The sequence below is a fragment of the Apaloderma vittatum genome, unplaced genomic scaffold, assembly GCF_000703405.1.
Source record: "Apaloderma vittatum isolate BGI_N311 unplaced genomic scaffold, ASM70340v1 scaffold23884, whole genome shotgun sequence".
Lineage (NCBI taxonomy): Eukaryota > Metazoa > Chordata > Aves > Trogoniformes > Trogonidae > Apaloderma > Apaloderma vittatum.
This window is the reverse complement of record NW_009713571.1, coordinates 8,258-24,215: the sequence shown is the minus strand read 5'-3', so window position 1 is coordinate 24,215 and position 15,958 is coordinate 8,258.

The following is a 15,958-nucleotide window of genomic DNA, read 5'->3' as shown; positions in this document are numbered from 1 at the left end:
GGGGGGCGGCAGGACCCCAGGGTCAGGTCGGGCTGCGTGGGGGAGCAGCCCCCAGAAGCAGGCGCTTGGGTCTGCTCGGACTGCGCTCTCTGCGGCTGTGAGAAGTGGAAGCAGCTAGTAGTTCGTCTCTAATTGCTGCCTTTTTCCTTTCCTGTGATTATGGAAGGAAGCCGGGTTTTCCTGGACTTGGACGGCTTCTATCAGACTTTTCCCTTGAGGCCTGTGGTAGTTGTGTCCACTGGCCACTAGGTCTGGTGTAATTCTTACCTTGAAAAATTAAAAATTCATTAATTCAATTATGGAATTGTGAATCACATACCTGACTTCACCAAATGCTTCCCGGCTCAGTCTCTCTTCAAACTCCTGAAAGTTTCCTTGGGTACCAGCGTGTGTTCTGGGGAAGATACGTCCCGATTAAAGGATGGGCGGGAGAACACACGGCCCTACTCTGGTGAGTGTATAGCAAGATGTAACACACCCAAGCTGCGCGTGATATTAGTGCTCACTTTAGAAAAAACACAGGTATTTGATTCTTTTAAGTTCCCAAAACATATATGCAGGAGGAGACTGTCTCTCTCACCCACTGCTGTGTTTTTGTAGTGTTTCCTCCTTGTCACTTCCCAGAGCCACAGCAATAGGTGCTCTTCTTCTGTGGCCTTGCAAACAGCTGCTGCAATTGTACTGCATGAGCCACCGAGAAGACCCCCCTTAGGAGTATGACAGCCTGATGAAGTAGATTGTTAAAAAAAAATAGTGGCTCTCTTGGATCTGGAGTGATCCATGATTATGGTCAGAAACATGAGAGAGGTAAAACTGACTGTAACAGGAAGGGAAAGTCATCGCTGTCAAAAAGACAGCTTTCAGAAGGGCTCTGTGCTGCATAAAGAAATCAGCGAGATGAACTCCCTCAGCAGCAGTGAAACCTGAAACACGGAACATGGTAAAGCAGAGAGAAATTCTTCAGGAATACACTTGCTCTACTTGGTTTGGGATCATATGATAAATTCCTACATTTTCCCCTGAATGTTCATTTTTGTAATGCCGGAGATACCCATCTGTAGAGATAAGATGTAGTAAAGGGGTAGAGATTAGCACAGGATGAGTGCTTAAATGTTTTGGTGGATTACTAGTAACACTGTTTTGACTTTTTGTTTTGGAGCAGGAAATGCAGCATTATTTGCTATCTGAAACTAAAGTCTTCATATCTGACCTTTACCTTGCATTTCTAGAGCATGGACTGCACTTAAATATAGTCACAGATAATCACTGAGATTCTAAACTCCTGCACTTTGATATCAATTTATTCTTTCTTCTGTGAAATTTTTGTTAAGCGTCATTACTACAAATGGAGTAAGTTCCGATCTGATTGATTTAGTCTGGGTTTCTTTTTAACTTGCTTATTAGAAGATCACAGTCTCAGATCTTTATCTGACCAGCTCTCTCTTCTGGAACCAGTTACAGGACACAAATCAGGTCCAACTTGTTGCCTAGTCCTCCTGCTTAAATTGAGAGCTCTACAACAGCAGGAAGTATTGGAAACTATTTCGCTGTGGCTACAGAAATTCTCAATAAAAACACCAATTGTTTGCAAAATGGTTTATTGTATCCACAGTCTCTGAAATTTGGGGTTTTCTCAAGGGAATATTTCACTGTACTATAGCTATTTTATTCCAGTTAGCATCAGGGATATGTTTCTGTTTCATTTTATTTTTATCCTTGCTGATAATTAGGTCCATACCTGCAGTAAGTTTAAACCAATATTGCTTTATTAACATCAGTTACTGTTAGCTATTATTTATATTGAAAAAGTACCCACATATCTCTAGAAAACCAGCACCCCCTCTGACAGACAACAGTACGAACAACAGGCAGGAGACACTTGCCTGCGAGCTCCTTAAGGCAGAGATTTAATGTGCTCCAATTTACATCAGCTATGGTCCTTGGAGTATTCACAGGGCTAGGACAGTGGCAGGGCATGATATGCACTTACTGCGGTGCCTTCTTAAAGCACAGCTCCTTTAGATGTGTAACCTGTTTTAAATTGGTGGTGAGCAACATCTTAAATTACAGACCTGTATGTTCAAGACAGAGAAAATTATTTTGTGTGACACCTTTGTCAGCACTTCCTTCAGAGGCCATGTAGGACTTGGGATTTCCCTACTCAGGGTTTCAGCCTTAAGATAGATAATCTGTATTGCCATGAAAACATTTTGTGTTTACTAGGAGGGGAAAAAAAGACCTGTGAAGTATCTGGAATTACACGCCTTTTTTTTTTTTTTTTCCCTTGCATAGCTTCCATATAATTTAGGCCTTGGGAAGCCTCTTTCCCCTTTGGGAATTAATTAAAATGACTTTATTTAATCTCTGCAGACTATAGGTATTTGTATATTCAGAGTCTTCTAACACCTTTCCCTAGGGAATGCTTGCTGAAGAAATAGCTCAGCTCTTTCAGCAGAGATAATAATGCTGCATATTTGCAATTATGATTTCTTACACTAAGCATCTGAGTTAATACTTCCAGAATTCACTATAAACAACAAAACAAACTTCTAGTGAAAGGATAACTTTGCCTAGAGAGAAGGCACTACATCTAACTGTACTTTGAGCTATGCTCTGTTCAAAATATTTGTTTTGCTTTAATGGCAGGATTTTGTGATCAGTTACCCTTATACTACTGTAAAACTCAGCTAAAAGAATTTAAGTAAATTTCACAAGAAACTTGGTCATATAATGAGAAAGATTGCTTTTATGTATTTCTGTTTACCACATTTGACTTCCAGGTTTATAGTGCACATGTTGTGGGTGAAACCACTGTGACTGGTGTCTAAAGACTGGTGTGGAGGCTAGGGAGGTAACAGCTTCCCTTTTGCAGCTTATTTTGGGGATAATCCTCTCCCCTCCTGCACAGCTGTAGGTAAACATTTGGCAGAAAAATAGCAATATTTTTGTGGCACAAAGAGGGACTGTCCTGCAGAACATAAAGGCCTTGTGCCTGGGACTGGGACTAATGGCCGATGACTGAATTTGCCTCCCCAGTGAAAATCTTCGTGGTCTCAGTTAAGTTACCCTCACCTTTCTTTCTCAGTCTGCCAAACTCCATGAGTCTGAGATGGAGAAAACCAGTGGCTCCACAAACAAACTACTCTGAATCTAAAAAGACCTATGAGTCCAGGAGAAGTGATTAAAAATTCCTAATGAAATTTCCACTTGGGTGATCAAACTAAGAGCATATGATTTCACATGCCAATACCTCCTTCACTATCATTGACCATTATATCGCATTTGAGTGAGCCTCAGCTGTAGCAGCTTATATCACTGTACTGGGTTCAGCTAGGATAGGGTTAATTTTCACTGGAGGCTGGGAGTTGGGCATAGCCAGGGTAGCTGAACCAAACTAGCCACTAGCCAAGGGGTTACTGGATACCATCACGACGTCATGCTTGGGGTATATAGAGGGAGCTGGCCGGGGCAGAGGTCTCTCTCTTTTCCACCTTTCCATCTGAGAGCTCTGCGCTGCGTCACTGGGTTCTGGGTGGTGAGACATCCGCGTTACATATTACTCACGTTATATCTGGTTAAACACTACTGTTATTTCACTGTTATCGTTATCATTTATGTTTCATCATTAAAACAAACTGTTTATATCTCAACCCCACGAGGCTCTGCCTACTGCTCCTTCTGGGCTCTCCTCCTCACTCCTGGTAGGGGGAAGCGAGCGAGGGAGCGACCGCCTGGTTCCTTTGTCTTTCCCTGCCGGTCAGTCGGCTTGAACCATGACAATCGCTTAGTAATAAAATGCTCACTAGCTTTTGCTTTACAATATTCTATTAACAAATATTCTAATAATTGATACTTTGAGCAATTAATATAAGAAGTCTATATAGTTTTATTTGAAACTAAGCAGCTGGATACAAATTTCACAGGTCCGGGATGTTAGGAAGAGAAGGAATTTTTTAGAAAAATAGTCACCACATAAATACAGAGGACACTTTGCAGCATTTTTATCTCCAAACATAAGGTACAGTGTAAAGACTTGCTCTCCAAAATATATGCTAAGCTGACAGTTGTAATTAGTAGGAATTTATCTACTGCAAAGATGACTGCGAAGCCAGCCATGAGACATCATCAGGAGAGCTGGCCGATGCAACCTTAATGGACTCCCAAAAACTGAAAGTTAAAAAGTCCTAAGGTTTAAAAATTAAAAGTTTAAACTTTAAATCTCCCCCCAATTTACAACAGCTTATTTTTTGAAGGAAATGCTTTGAGCCAACGTTTTTCCTACATTTCTTGTAACAACATAATTATAGCCTTTTCTGTTTACAGTGATTGCCTTTTCTTCCGCTCAAAATCTTGACCTCCGGGATATTTCTGGGAAACAATAGGGTAAACTCTAAATTTAGGGCATACGTACTACCCCAAGATTTGTACAGGCCTCCTAGATGGGGATGAAGCTTAGTCACTGCTTGTGTTTGAAAGGAAGGCAGATTGCTGAGGCTTTTTAAAAGAATGTTGACATAGTTGTATCTCCAGAGGTTTGTTGAACTGAGTCACAGCAGGCACAGGGGCTGCGTTGACAGGGTTGGCAGAATAGTTAACTTCACCCCTCAATGTGTTTGAGTTTTAAAAAAGGCCTCCATGACTGGAAAAGGCAAAAGACAAAGTATACCCATCAGAGGGATGGTTTTTAAGCTGCTTGCACTCAATAGGAAAAGATATTAGAAACTTGCACTCACAGAGCAATGTCTTAAGAAATGAGACCGTGTATTGCCTTCATAGCCAAATCCATGTGGAGCTGAGTGTATCAGCACTTACAGTGGATGCAAGGAAAAGAACTACTGACCATGTCAAAAAGATAATAACCGATACACTCTTTATGCCTAGAGATCCCTAATTCAACCATAGCTGATGGCACGGGTGCATTGGGATGTGTGGGAAAATAACGGAAGATCATCAAGGATTGTAAACACACTCAAGTGACTAACAGCTGAGCTGTCGAAAAACACATGTATCATTTTAATTGTTGTACATCCTTGTGTGTTTGGCCAGTAGATTTTCTGTACTCAGATAACATAGATCTCTGAGATCTATGAGACTCGGAGGCACTTTATCAAAGATGTTTGAGATTCCTGCTCTGCTGTGGGAAAGACCAAAGCACAAAGGAAAATTACACCTGCAAAATTCCCTGATATATAGAGGAAAAAGCAACAGGTCTGAAAGCTTTTAACTCTCTAGCAAGAACCCAGCTCCGTGGTGACAGTGTTCCCGCTTGCGTGCCTCTGCTCAGATGCTGCTACAGAGATCCCCAGGGTTCTTGAGAATAAATTTACTCTTTGCATTTCATCCACATTTTTGTGGGTGTTCCTGCTTCCTGTGTGTGTTGGCTCACACAGGACGACTCTCCAATAGGAGTGATGTGTTGGGGTGGATGGCAAGGACATACGGCACACTGAAAGGAAAGACTGACCCCATGTGCATCTGCTGCGAGGGCCCTGAAGTAGATTCTGATGGGTCTTGCTTTTTTAAGAGGCTTTCTTTAAAAACAAGTGTGCTTGCCTAGAGGATGCAGCAAGTGGGATGGAGGAGTGGTTAGAAAACAGAATCAAGACTGGGTTTCCAAAGTGGGAAAAGGAAAACTCCCCGTGAAATCAGAGCAGACTAGAATCGTATAGTGTAAAATAATAAAAAAAATATTAGTTCATCTGAATGCAGTGATGAATAATGCAGGCATTTTTCCTCATACACTGCGTAGGTTTTATTAAATATACCTGTGGTAACATAGGAATGTTGCAGAAGAGTGAGACGAGTCAGACATCGCCTCTCTGTCGTGGGTTAGGGCTGAGCCGGCCTCTAACACGGACAGATGCTCTGTAACCCCCTCTTTCCCCCGCCAAATGGGAAGGAAAAGGGAATGAAGCAGAGAGACTTTTGGGTTAGAAAAGAAAAAAAAAAAACACCTACAACAGCTTTAATGAAACAATAATAGAAATAATAGTGAAATGATTAAAGTAAAGAACTATATACAACTTAACTATAGAAAACAGCCCGATATCAAACCCGACTCCCTCCCCCGATAGCAATCACCACTGATGCTGCAGAGCAGGAGGCACTGGGGAAACCCCAGGCTCGGCGGCGGCGGGGAGATGGATACAGGGAGCTGGATTTGGGAACTCAGGATCCGGATCAAAAGCAGGAGGACAGATGGAGTCCTCTCTGGACACCGGCCGTTGCAGAAGAGGGCAAAGAAAGGCTGCAACTCTCGTGATCACTCAATTTATACTAAATATGACGTATATGGGATGGAATACTCTTGTTGGTCACCTGTCCTGTCTATTACCCCCCGGAGGTGCAACCTTTTACTTCCTTGTGACCCCCCTTTACTACCCGGCACCCCCAGCGTGGCACACAAGAGCCAGCAGTGGCCTTGGGCACAATAGAAATAAGTATAAGCAAGAGCCTGTCTGCATCCCAGTCCCAGGCAGTAACTGTAAACATCAGGTGTTATCACTGCTAGTAGCACATACTGTCTATGAAAACATGCTTCAGAAAATGCAGCCTTTTAGAAGAGACTAAAACTGAAAAGTAAAAATCACTAAATAGGACTGGGTTTTAGCTCCAACCCAGGACACTCTCTCACTACAGACATGCAGCACTGACGCTGGGCTGAAGCTGAAGCCCAGCCCCACGGGCCCACGCACCAAGGGCAGAGGCTCCATGGAGAGACCTGTGGGAGGCAGGCAGAGACCCGGCATGGGGCAATCCACGGCAGGGCCTCAGGAGGCTGCTGAAAGCTGAGAGGAGACGGGGAAGAGAAAATGGCGGCACAGCCTGGCAGCCAAAGAGCAGCTGGGGGCCATCAGCAGGGCAGGTAGGCCTCTGTCATGAGCGAGGAGGTGTCACAGTGAAAAAACCCCTCAACATCAGAAAAAGAAGGGGATGCTTTCTGCACCTCACAGAGGCTCCTGACTTCCCCTCGTTCACAGCTGCCACCCTGCCCCTTGCAGCCTCACATGTGGAGCTGGCCCACGGAGACATGGCTGCCCTTAGTGTCAGGCAAAAGCAGTGAGGGGCCTAGAGTGAGGCATTTGCAACTCCTCCTCCCCATCCAGAAAAGGCACGATATTGAGTTTGGAACTGGCTATGTAATTTGTGCCCACTTGGCAAAACACCTGCTAGGACTGCCTGTTGCACAAAGGTGGGCATCACAGCGTTGAGGGGACAGGCGGCCTCTCTGCCAGGATCCCGGCGGGCACGGCTGTGTCCTGGTTTGAGCTAAACATGCGCCCAGTTGGCAGCTCAGCAGAGGTATGCCTCGCATATTAAATCTGAATATTGACACCAGGGTCTCAGCACTATCCCTGAAGCACATATGCCTTAGGGTTTTGAAGGGTCACGTCCCTGTGGTAGAGTGGGGAGGGCTCATGGGTGGGGATTTTTTTGTGGCCCTGTGACAGAGGCAGAGCTGAGTGTTTGCAGCCACCACACCCACTGCCAGCCAGGAAAGGGAGCACAATTATTATCATATTAGGTTAAATATTAATATGTGGCAAAGGAGAGTTACTGGAAGGCTGTCTTTGGCCCTTGTTAAGAAAAACCTTCCACACCCTTGCAGAAGGGGTGTAGTGAAATTCCTGTAGGACTGAAATCAAGAACTGGTAAAGAAAATCCTTAAAGGGGAAAAAAGAAAAAATGCATTGGATTTAAATCTATGACAGCTTGTGTATTTTTACTGGTATGTTCATGTCATTTGGGTTTCCAGAGCTGTGCCTGCGGAGCAGTTGCAAAAGCATGTGGTGACAAGTGAGCTCTCGCCGCCTTTGTGCGCTCGGCCTGTGCATGCAGCGAGCGCGGGTGTGGGGATGGCGGCAGGAGCATACAGCGCAACTTTGCCTCTGCAGCTCTGCACACAAAAGGAACCTTTTGTTCCTACGCTACACATTTATGGGGCTGTAAGGCGTTTATAAGATAGGCATAGCTGAAAGGAATGCAGTGGAAAAACACCAAAGGGGAATGGAAAAGAAAGGTAAACAGGAACGGTAGCGTTTTAGCCAGCAGGCTTCAGTAATTGAACAGTAAATGCAGATTTCAAATAGATGAGGAATGCTGATACAAAGAACCTAGAGGGAAATGAATCCGTAGTGGCTGAGGATATGTTCGTCTCTGAGCGCAATCAACATCTCACAGCTCATTTAAAAATCTCCAACACATAATCCCCTAGTTGAGTAAGAGGGGGCTAAAATGGCTCAAGGGGTCTAAGATGGCTATGAGCTCTGAACTGCCACCTGTGGGAAGCGATTATCAAAGAAATATTTGAGGCTTACGATGAACAAAAATTCAGTATGTTTCTGCATAAAATGAGGGCCTCCACGTTGCTTAGTTGCTATATTCTCTGATAATAAGATGGCACATTTGTCTGAAGACCCGAGAGCAGAAATTCTTGCGTTTAGTATGTGAAAAGTGTAGGCAGTCATCATTTAATTTTTGCTATTTACCCTTTTGACTGTTCCATTCATTAATCTGTGAAAAGCATCCATGAAATTGTGTGATATATTAAAAATGAAAACCATATAATTAAAGCAGAATCTCAGGTAAATGACTCTTTTTTCCTTCTCTGCCCCCAGCAGCGAATAACAGTTTCAACTATCACTGCACAAATGCCTTTGAAGCACAATGTCTGTGTTGTTAAAAATAGTAAAAATCAAGAAAGTAGCAGGCACTGGCTTCTCAAAGAGACAGGGCAAGAAAATGTATTCCATGAAGGATTAAGATTAAAAAATATATTCTTGACTCAGTTACACTCACTTATTCCAGAAAATCAGATGCTAACAAAAGAGACTGTCAGCTTACAAATGAAAGGGAATAGGACCTACAAAAAATGTTAAAGTCACTGGAAACACTGGAAAAAGCAGAAGCAGGATGAGGAGGGTTGAATTACATGTGTTTAGTGTTGCAAATATTCCTGAACTGGGCCAATGCATCCCTTTCTCCTGGCTGTTGAAGTTCTATACAAATGTTACTTCTAAAATGATGAGTTGCAAGTAATATTAACTTCAGGAGCAAAAGACTAGTCAAGTGCAGCAGTGGGAGTGGAGAAAGAACAAAGAAATCTGTAACTGACTGTGATCAATTAATTATAAATACCACTGCCATCGGACCAGTCGGTTTTTGTGGGTGGTTACAAAAGTATTTATAGCTCTAGAAATGACAATCATTATTCTTATGATGACACTGCTAAAAATCCTACTTTTACAAAAGCAGAATATTTTGCTTTTCTCCTTTCAAATTCCTGCAGATGAATCTCTCTTTAAAACCCAATGTGTCATATATTTCTTTTGGACTTTTTCCTTTTTGCAAGCAGAAACACCGTTGCATGATGGGTATGTGAGATGCAAATAAGCAGCTTCTTGCTTGAAAGCCGCTGCATAAGCGAGCTGTTGTCCAGTTCTTTTCAAGTAGCGGAGCAGACATTACAGATGGTCTCTAATAGGAGAAAAAAAAACTGTTTTCAGGTAATCTGCCACAAATGCGCAGGATTACGTGAGTAGTCCTGCACTGGTACTGTGCTCTGTGCCTGCACTTCTGCATCTGCCGCCCTCCAGAGACAGACAAGCAGGGCCACGCACGTTCCTATACCCATTTCATCTGCTGTGGCTTTTAACGCCACAAATACCTTTCTCTGTTTGAGAAGGGCTGCTGAAGCCTCAGCTCCCTGCTCCACCACACACCAGCACTGCACATGAGGAGATGGAGAGACCAATAGCGAATGGGCACGGATGGGATCTGGATCTCACTAACTGCTAAGAAACTATTCTTGCAAATGAGGACTTATCATTTAGGGATAAAAGAAATACATAAGAAATGTTGTGGGTTGTTTTTTGTTTATTTTTTTTCCCCTGCCAATATTAGAGCCAAAGAGCATGAAGGAAATAATGCACCCAAAAAAATAGAGTTTCAGCAAAATGCTCTGCTTGCGAAATTAAATTGGCTGAAAAAGAATCTTCCTCCTGCCCCAGCCATTCTCACATCCACCTGCCCCTCAGCAGCACTCGGATACCTGCTTCTGCAGCAAAACGTCACACCTCTGGGTGAAAATTGCCTTGGTTTTGAAAACCAAAAAACCATGTAATATGTTACATGTTAGTGCAGATCAGCTCAGCCATACTATTTACAGTGCACCTCTCCAAAAAGACCACAACTGTGAGGCAATGAACCGCAGACTTGGGGCAGGAGTTCTTCTACCCTCCAAACTCAGCATCTCACTCATTGCTATTTCATTGTGTTGCTGTCCTTTTTGCTATCCCCTTTCTGGTTGCCTACCAAAAAAAGATCTTGCAAGCAGGTCTACAGCCTCTTCTGCTGACCTAAGTCGAAACTCCTGAGGTCATAGCTTTTCTCCCCGATGCCCCAGTTGCATAGTCCCACCCTCTGTCTCTTGCATCAGTACAACTAATCTAGAGCAGTGATACACGGTCAAATAACACTTCAAATGTTACCTTTTCAACTCAACCATTTCACTGTGAAATTGAAGAGGAACGGTGAGGAAACAAGGGAAGGATGGAGTTGCCCTGCAAAATCCTCAGGAACCTGATTTCAGATTGTCTAAACTCCTGTGTGGGCAGTAGCTCACTGTCTCACCTGAGGGGTATTTTAAATAATCCTGAAGAAATCAAGTATCACTCTTCACTGATTTCAGAGACATTAGCTTAAAATATTCCAGAGGCTCAATTCAGCTCAATGTTTATGATCTATCAAGCTTCTTTGGGCCACAAAAAGTGAAAATAGAGACATTTCTTGCTCTCAAACCAAGCAAGCTGCCAGAACTGAAAACTGAATAATCTTCTAAAATTTAGAATAATGTCTAAATTTCAAAATTTGGGCTATTTAACCTCTATATTTCTAATACTAGGTTGGAACCAAAAGAAAAGGCTTGAGTTTTACTGTAGAGGAATCCTGGTATCCTAATAGCATTGTGATTAATGGATAAATTTCTTCAGAACTATGTGGTGTTTTCATTCCAATACCTGTTATGTGCCAGAATGCATTATGTTCTGAAACCAGATAAACCAGTAAGTGAAGAGTCATAGCATCATCCAAATTGTTCTTTCTGAAGGCACGTAAGTCTGTTGTGTTTGAGATCCACCACGTTCAACTTGGGTTAGAGAAAGCTTAGTATGACACAAGTAAGGACACTGAAGAAATGTCTCCTTCATGGAAAATTAATGGCTGGGCAGTAACTACAACTCAATCACTTGTCACTGGTCTTTCTCCTCAAGCTGAGGTCCTTTTTACCTTTTCTGATTTGCCTAAAAATCAGAAATATTTTTTTTTACCTCCTTAATAGTTCTTTTAGCTGCATAAACCTAATGAGCAGAAAGGGGCACAGGAGAAAAAAAAGGAGCATGGCATTGTAGAAAATCAGTTAAAATGCAACACAAGGGATGCAAACATAATTTGGAATAATGTCCGAGATTATTTGCTACTTCTCATTTTTGTACAGTACTTGTTAATACTGTTAATATGTTTGGTTAGGGACTTTTTTATGTGACACCGTTCACTTGCACATGTTTTACATCAGTAATATTGTAACCAGGAATTTTTCAAACAAGCTCCTAATCTGATAACATCTTTTTCCACTGTATCACAGTTGGAACGAATTTCGCTTGCTACTATTTCAAAATCTGTTGTGGTGTGAAATTTATTTCCTTAAAAAAGTTACAGAATTGGGCCACTCTCAGCTGCCTCTCAATGCTTTTGTACCGTTGTTATGGCAGACTCCAGCAAGTGAATAGACACTGGAAGCAATCTCTGTTTTCACCCTTCAAAGAAATTGAGTTTTAATACCTCTATTCTCACAGGTATTGTTTCACAACAGTGACCTACTTACCTTCATGGATACATCTTTTACCTGTTGCAGAGAGTTTCAAAGGATGATAGGATTAGACCTGCAAGAATAATCCCTTATTGTGGCAAAGACCCAAAATATTTGTAAATCCTGGCAGGCAATGGGAACCTTGGGCCAGCGCACAGGAAGACGTCAAGGCTGGTCCTGTGCTCATTACTCCTGGCTTCATGTTTGACCTTGTTCCAGCCACATCTCCACAGACCTCAAATTCCACATTATTTTAGTACACTAATTAGATACCCTGCAGCATGAACTTCAGTTCAGGGCTAAAGTAGGAGATATATGTCATAAATGCAATCATACAGCCTGGAGCCTTGCTATCTGTTCCAGAGGACCCCATCTACAGTGGAAAACTACTTTGAATGTAATAGAACTGTTGGGGTTTTTTATAAGAGCTCAAGAGGATTTCTTTATATAAATTGTGTTAATTTGGTTGTTGTGAACCACTGCCCTTCTGGCAAGCCCTGCTAAGTTTAATGCTGACTTCTTCTCTCTCATTATCCACTACCTGTGTGTTTAGCTGTGTCTCTAGAGACTTAACCTACAGTGAAAATATTTGACGTGTTAAGTGGGAGAGCTAATGTGGCCACAGAAACCTTCATGATTACTTAGTTATGGTTCCCTTTAATTAATTCTGACAGACTGAGAAAAGGTGACAAAGATTCTACTGTGTGCTTCAAATATAGTGTGCTACATAGCATTTCAACATCTAGTGTTAGCGATGGGGCTACAGGCATTGACTAAAAGCAACAAATGACCTCGGTTCACACTTCAACATGTACTGTAAAACACATTCCCAAGCATGTTTGGAAAATGAAAGACAACACACTATCTGATGAGCGTCTTCACATCATCTTTACATCTGCCAATAGAAAGAATGAGAGTTATCTTCTTCCATTGGGTAGGAAGGGAAAAGTAACTTATATTAGTCAAAGCATTCTCCTCAAAAAAATAAATAAATCTTGAGAAGTAGTAGTTGATCCATATTGCTGGTTCTAGCAAATAATAGTACAGTTCATACCCCAGAAAGGAATTTTGTCCATCAGGGTGCTCATTCCATGCACCGAGAAGTAGCACTTCATTGATTTTCATACAGCTGTGATCTATCTGAAGAAATTACAGGAGTCTGGGCCCAACAAACAACCCTTCCAAGTCATCTAATCTGGCAGCAGGATTGCAGTGGATGGAGGTAAGGTCCAAAAGACTTTTTTTTCCTCCTTTACCTTATATTTCCTAAGAGAAATACATGATTTATTTTTTATAATGTTTTCCAGAACAGCCCTGGACTAACACAGTTTTAAAAAGCATCACAGCTCTAGCCAAGAAGTGGTAGTAAAAACTGTTTGGTGATGCAAATTTCCCACTGATGGCTGGGCTTCAGGGTCAAAATCAACCAACTAAATAAGACAGTATGACATTCATTTACTTTGAAATAACTTCTTCTTTTCTCTATACTATGCCAGCAAGCTCTCTAATTAATTACAGACTTGCAAATGTTCACTCAAGACAAAGTGATGTCATGAATCTAACTAAATTTCTTGCTAGTATACACGGCTTCCACTTTCTTCCCAGCAGTTTTAGTAAGTCCATAATACTCCAGAATTACCACAAAACGTGTAACAGCAGAGAAACTGCCTTTGTTTTGTGTCTGTAAATGCAGTCGTAAATGACAGGATATTTCAGAGACAGAACAAGTGATCAGACAGAGACATGATGTAGTTGGGCAGGGGGTCTTTGTTGTTTCACTTAAGAGAAAGCCTATAAATTGGCATTTATGTAATTAGAAATTTGAACATAAACACTGTCTTTAGAGCATTTCCAGACATGGAGGAAAAATGTTTTTTCTAACTTCTCTCTCCCTTTTAAAGGTACAGCATGATTTAATATGCTGAACAAGTTAAATGTTACAATTTATTAAGATTATTCATCAGAACAATAAGCTTTCCCACCTCTAAAGGCAAGGGATCATGAAAAATACTTAAAGACTTACAATGCTAATAGTTTTTGGTTTACTTGAAAATAATTGTTAAGAAAACAAAACTAATTTTATTTGTTCCTGGTCAGACAACTTTAGCAAAAGTCATCTGAAAATTGATTTCTATCAATTTCGGACAAGAAAATTATCTTACCATACATTTTGTTCTGACAGCCCTGACCATCTCCACTCAAAAATTTTTATTTCAGTTTAAATTGCCTACCAATAAGTCTTTTGCTAGTCTCTGTACTCCATCTTTCTAATCTGACTCATTCTTCCAAAGATGAATTGATATTGCAATTTCCTAATTTATGATGACATGTCATCTCATTCAGGAACCGGCAGATGCTGAAATCTTAACATAGTAGTAACGTTATACCCTGTATAAACTGGTGTATCAATTATATTTGTCATTTGGAACATCTGTGTTGATTTTGTAATGGTGAGAATAGGAATTTAAGCATAAAATTACAAAAAATAGCCACAGATGCCAATACAATCATATTCTAAAATATCTCTGTTCCAACTGATAAAGATTTAGGGTTGCCCCTGAGAAGTGCTTAGCACATCATGGTTTTAACTTAGTGTTTCAAATAATCTTCACTGCCACCACTTAGCACGTAACTGGCCTTCAAGCAAAAAAAGTAAAATAATGGATCCCTCTTTGTGTAAGATTTTATTTACACTACATGTTTTTATTAAGGGTTTTATTAAGGTTACAACCTTCTACTATATAGTCGATTTATGACTATGCGCAAGCAGTTAAATGATTTACGGCAAAGCGCTGCTTAATCAAATCTCATTTAGTAATAGTGTCTACTGAAGTCCTCATCAAGCAAAATATTTAAATATTGGCAGCACTGTAAGCATGCAGTTACTTCTTCTGGTGTTGAAAATATTTTGCATGAGCTTAATGCTGAACTGAGGCCTTATAGTGTTTCATCTATGCTGGTTGTCTAGACTCTGTTACAGATGTTTTCCTGCAAAGGCTTTGACATGGTATATATTTGTGCTACAAGAGGAAACCAGTCCTCCTCATGCCCTTTTCTCAGTAACCCTCCCCAAAACGATAGTGTTAGAAAAGGCCAAGGCTTAGAGACACACGGAAATCAGGATAATTGAGTCTTTGGCAAGATGACATGGAGTGCCTCCTGTTATTTCTCCTTCCCTTTTCTCTCCCCTGCAGGTTAGGTTTAATGTTGACATCCAAAATAAGACATTTGGTGTGCTGGAAACCAAACTAACAGCTACTTTCTACATTCAAAAACGCATTATGGAATATGGAAGCAGGTGATTTTGAACGACTGCAGCGCACTAGGAAGGCAGGATTCAAAGTTCGGAAAGGTATTCCTGTTTTTTGTATCAGGGGAAAATAATAATCAGTATGTTACCCTTACACTAACAGCTTCAATTTTTAATTTTTATTCTAAGGTGCCAGTCAAGGCTAATGAGGAATTTTAACTTCAGTTGAAGGTCCTCTGAGAGAGATGGTTATGTGATCCTTGAGAATGTACTTTAATAAGGCATTGAGTCGCACTGGTGAGCACATACGCATACCTCACTGCATATGTTCAAGCACAAGTAATGTTTATGTTGCTACAACAGTCAGGAATGACCTAAGGGGGCCACATTTGGATTCAGTTTACATTTATAGTGATATAGGCTGTTATCCAAGTTCGAGCCAGAGATTCTCAATCTGAAGGTTTTCCTTCTAGACTTGCCTTCTATTGTAAACCTTTTTTTAAGATGAGTTATATTAAAACTGGGATGGGAAATTGAAATTCCGTCTGAGTTTTGATTCAAACTGCAGCAATTAGGCAAGTTTCAGTAGAAAAATCCCATGTGTTTGTAGTCCTCCTCCCCTCTCCCCTCCCCAAAAGCAGTATTCCTTTTTATTTAAAGTGTTGGATTCTTGCCTGTGAGAACATATTTTATTACTTTTGTTCAAGCTGAGCGACTACCTGGAAACATAGCTTTTAGATTATCAGGTACAATAGTAACATTTTCCTACCTCCACTATTTACCAGTTAGTTTAAATTTTGTGCAGAAACTGGTGAGAACTTCTAATGTAGAGTCATTAAGAT